This window comes from Marmota marmota, unplaced genomic scaffold, assembly GCF_001458135.2.
Source record: "Marmota marmota marmota unplaced genomic scaffold, marMar, whole genome shotgun sequence".
Classification (NCBI taxonomy): Eukaryota; Metazoa; Chordata; class Mammalia; order Rodentia; family Sciuridae; genus Marmota; species Marmota marmota.
In genome coordinates, this window is record NW_026000211.1 from 2,192,045 (window position 1) to 2,197,187 (window position 5,143).

A 5,143-nucleotide genomic window follows, 5' to 3' on the forward strand; every position below is an offset into this window, starting at 1 on the left:
CCTACACCACCCGCGGCCCAGTTCCCGGAGAGCCGACCGCCCGGCCCCGCCCTTTTCGAGCCCCTCCTGGCCGGGGACGCAAGGTCAGATGATCCCCCAGCAGGGATCTAATTGGCTTCTCAAGAAAGGAGGGCATGGCTTGCAACTGAACAAAGCCCGGAGGAACCCTGAACCTCCATCAGCGGGTCGCCTGCCGCCGGGCCCCGCCCACCACGCTATGCCTTTTCCCCAGCCCCTGCAAGGTGGGCGTTCTTCTGCCCAGAGGCCCGCCCGGCGGAACCGAGACTCTTATTGTCCACCCACTCCTGACGTATCCGCCCACCAGGGTGGGAACGGCCCCTACCTCCACCCTCCTCTCGGCGAGTGGGATCCTCCGGGCGTAGTCTTGTGTGAGGAGTGGGTTCTGGGTGCACCAGGTTACAGTTGGACACGTAGAGGCACCGGGACTAAGAATGCGCAAACCGATGACTTTGTGACGCCTCAAGTCTGTAATCGGGCAACTTCAGGCACAAACCAAAAAACCCGTGTTTCTGTGCCTACTTCCTCTAGAGGGCAAGAGGGGTTTTTTGGTGCCAAGTTAGTGCCGTCTTTCCTGTTTGAAACTCAGAAACTCACCCCCCGCCCCGCTTTCGAGTGAGGAAGCCCCCAAGTTCCTCAGATACTCTCCAAACTGCAGGCACAACACCAGGGTGCTGCATTTGATATTTTAAAAGAACACGAGGATTAAGGCTTTTTCACATGGCTGTCACCAGATCACCACAACTCAAGGGGGTCTTCAGTTTTGCCTACGGGAGGAAAGAAAAAGAAAATATTATCTGACTTACATACAAAGCGTTACATTTCCTTTAAACTTGTCAGCAGCGAGTTTAAAGCTCTCCGTTGAAAATATTTATAGATTTGATTATAGGGTATTAGATTGTCGATGTAGGAAGAGAACTTTTGGTTCTTTTTCAAATGTTTGGAAACAGCGAGAGAAAGCTATTTGTCCAGAATCACCCAGCCAATATTATGTAAGAGATTTTAATCTCATCTAACCTTCTACTATAATGTTACTGTGATTGTAATGATATGTAAGGTTTAATAACATGTAATATTTCTTTAAATATTATTCTTTAAAAGATTTTCGAAGTAAAGGAAGTTGTTAAATGGAATATTAACCATCATGTTCTGTGTGAAATTGGCTAACATTTCATTAATATCCCTGTTTATACAGGACAGGCAATTAAGGCTCAAAATATTTGAATACATGTGGTTTTACCACACAATGAGCAAATTGTGTAACTTCAGAAAAGATACATATTACCCCTAAGGAATTGGGGAAAAAAGAGTTGACTGAGAAAATCCCAGGCTCATGTGTTCTAATAGGATGCAGAGACAAGTCATTATTATTCACTTTGCACCTGAAGCAAATTGCAGGGAGATCCGAGGAGCACTTCCTAATCATTTGGGCTGGGGAGCATTGGGACTAATTCAGGGGCATAACCTTAAATCGAATCCTAACTACCTAAATTACACTCTCCCTCAAACAGAACCATGACTTCAGTTAGATGCCCATGTACTTGAGACCTGAAAATCAACTAGTATAACAAATATCCATATGCGCATGCACATTAACTTTTGAGATGCAGTCTTGTCCTTAGCAGCTACAGTAAATATTTCATAAATCTGTTCATGATTATCCAGGGAGTAGAAGAAGTCCACAAGCATTCATAGATTCCTTTTCAAATATAGTTCAAATCAGATTTTTATTATGGGATTTCCCCCCAAAAAAGTATATGGTTCAGAAAATAATATGAAGGAGTTCCTATCCCTAATAAATAAAAAAATCTGCTTATGATGTGAAATAAAATGACACAATTATGATAATGTGAGGGGGAAAATGAAACTGTAGGAGGAATCTTGCCCTGTTCTCCTTGGCATTTGTGAATGGTTATAATTCATGTTTGCTGGTTTATACATTTACATAACTTGTTCTCATTTATGTAACTTATTTATGTAAGAGGCTGTACTGCCACTGTGGCCTTTGTATGCTGCACAACTTCCCTGTGAATCAGGAAGTCTAGGCATAGCAATCACCAGCACTGTAACAGGTCACTCTTCTATCATTCCATGCCACCAAAAAGGGACATACACTTTGATGCAACTACTTTTTAAATTCAAAAGAGAGAGAAATTAGTATCTTCATTCATTTTCTAAAATTCAGACTTTGGTCTCTGACTCACCCAGTAGGCTGTGAGGAAAAAAGAGGGAATCCTGCAGACAGCCCCTGCAACCAGGAGGAATATGATGATTCCTTTTCTTTTTTCCTTCAAGCATTACTTGCTTGTGTCATTCTTTGCTAGCAAAGTAGTAAAATCATGAGATTTGTATTTCATTTCAGTTTTTTAGTTGTCTTCTAAAATAGATCGGTTATGTAAGAGAGTAAGAAGAAAAGCGTATCTGTTTCCTAATTTGGAAAATGCTTATCACCATCATTCCCTGCTTATCCCTCCCACCCACTGCCACACCAGAAGACTTTTCCTGATATAGTTAGGTAAACTCCTGTTTAAGAATCACATAACACTGTGCTTTTATTGTATACAAGTCAGCTGAAGATATGTATTTGAACCTTTTTTCTTTTTTTTTTTCTCTGAGTTTGCCATTTGTTTCTTCACATTCTTATCACTAAAAGAGACAGAGACTGAATTTAAACTTTGAAGAACCAAGCAGGGGATGCGAGTGAAGCTCACTGATGGAGTTTATGCTTAAGAAAGCCATAGGTTCAATCCAAGTAGCAAAATAAAAACCCAGCAAAATTATGACCTCTTCCTGATTTTAGTTGATAATGTTCTTCTAGTCACTGCATTGAAAATAGTCAAACATAAAATTCCACATAAGCAGCACATACTCCATAATGTTTCTATACATGGTAAACAGATGGAAGAGGATTTAGAGACCACTTCTCATATTTCTAACTTTATTAATCTTTTTTTTTAATAAAGATTCCAGAAGCTGCTGGTTTAATAGAAGTCATACTGGAGAAGGGAATCCAGAGACTGATACTGACAGTATCCATGCCTCTGTGCCTGGAAAGAAGTCATCTGGCTTCCCTGGGCCTCTGTAAAAAGGGAACTGGAATTAGCTCTAAAGTGTCTTCTGCCTCTTATAGCCAAGCCCTAGGGGTTTGTTTGAACACAATAATAGGAGGCAAGGAGTCTCCCAGGCTCAGGAACACAGCAATGTGACACCTGATGAAAATGTAACAGCAGAAGGTGAAGGCTGAGAATAGAAGAAGAGGGTATCAAAAACCACATTCGATGGTGCACACTTAGCCCTGTTCAGAGGAGGGGGAACCAACCCTGTGACATGAACATTTTTCATGGCTAGGGATCCTCTACCCCACCCACATCCTTGCCCCTACCATAAATCTGAGAGACTGGAGAAAAGCCTGTGGGGGGAGGGGGACTGGTTATATAACTTGGGCATTTGTGGGGAAGTTTATATAAGATGCTAAAAATACAGTATATGATTGCTATAATAGTGTTCTAAGTAAAAAGCCCTAATGAGGACAACCTGAGTAGGTTAAATAGAGGTGATCTTAAGTAGATGTCTAAACCCAATTGTCTGCAATGACTACTGTCTAACCAAGTACAGTTTACGATTTGTCACTAAAATATCCTGTTATCCCTATGAGGAACATTGTCCAAGTGCTCAAGAGCCTCTTTTATAATACCCTGAAGAATCCAGAAATCTTAAGTGTGTACACCATGTTCTGTTTTCTTAGTAGACAAATTAATAAAAATCAATGCATTTTCCAGTACCAAGCTATTAAAAAGAAATAAACCTCATACATTAGTTAACATATTCTAAGAATTAACTACACATGTATTCCCCTTATACTCTCCATCCTCCTTCCTTGCTCCCCTTTAGCATTTACTATTATCTTTATAGATATAGATACTCCACCCTCTAGAATGTAAGCTCCTTGAGAGCTGGGCTTTCATTCATCTTGTTCATTGATGTGTCTCTCGCTCCAAGGCATTGAGAAGACACTAGATAATCTTTGTTGAATGAGCCCACCCAGAAATCAAAGATATCATCTGCTATTCTTTGGTTCTTTAGTGACCAAACTCACTCACCATTAATACACTAGAACAATTTATTTCCTTCCTTTCTTTTCTGTTATGGACTCAATGTGTTGTCCCCAGATTCATATGTAGAAATCTAATCTCATGTGATGTTAGTAGGAGGTGGGGTTTGTAGGAGGTAATTAGGCCATGAGGGAGGAGCCCTCATGAAAAGGATTAGTACTTTCATAAGAGGAAGCCAGAGAGCTAGCCCAGTTTCTTATCATCAGGTGAGCATACAAGAAGTTGTCAGTATGCAAATGAGTAGGGAGCCTTCACTAGAACCTGACCATGTAAGTACCCTGATCTCAGACATCCAGCATCCAGAAATGTGAGAAATAAATTCTTGTTGATGATAAGCTACCTAATCCATGGTTATAGTAGCCCAAGTGAGACATTTCCTTCTCTTTAATGCTTTCAATCTGGTCTGTCAGACAATCCTTTTGTATCTACCTTCAGCTTAGATCCTGAATTGATTCTTTTCACTGTCCTCCTACCCAACAGCCCCCACTGCCACCTTAGCCTAAGCCATCAACATCTGATGTCTTGAAATTAAGACAATTGGTTTGGTATTATTTAGTTAAAGAATTTTGCAAGTAGAAACAGATATAAAGTTATATTCAGTGAAAAAATATGTATGCATATATATACATATGAATTAAGAAAACAAAGCATAACAATTTGAACAGAGACTTGGGTATTGTTATCAACATGATTGTTTTAAAATATTTCCTAAACGATTGGGAATATCAAGATTTGATAGGTGCTCATGTAAGTCAAAAAATCTTGGAGTCATCCTCAACTCCTCTCTTCCCTTCATCTCCCATCTGTTCTTCCTAAAATCCTTTTGGTTCTACCTTCAAAATACATCTGGAATTTGATCCCTTCTCATCCACTGCCTCCCACTACCTGGCTCCAGCCACCAGCATCTCTCACTTGAATGACTACCACAGCCTTTTACCCAGCCTCTGTCATCAGACCCCTTCCTTCTGTTATCAACACAGCAATCAGGGGCACCATCTGAAAACATAAACTTC

General features: G+C 40.6%; 1 protein-coding gene across 1 annotated transcript in view; it reads right to left on the bottom strand.

The window, feature by feature from the left end:
* Positions 1–365, bottom strand: part of Lonrf1 (LON peptidase N-terminal domain and ring finger 1) — a 31,549-nt gene extending 31,184 nt beyond the window's left edge. Inside the window, exon 1 of the mRNA XM_048791792.1 lies at positions 344–365. The gene's annotated coding sequence lies outside the window, so the exon portion shown is untranslated. The remainder of the gene's footprint in view (positions 1–343) is intronic.
* Positions 366–5,143: the final 4,778 nt, after the last annotated feature.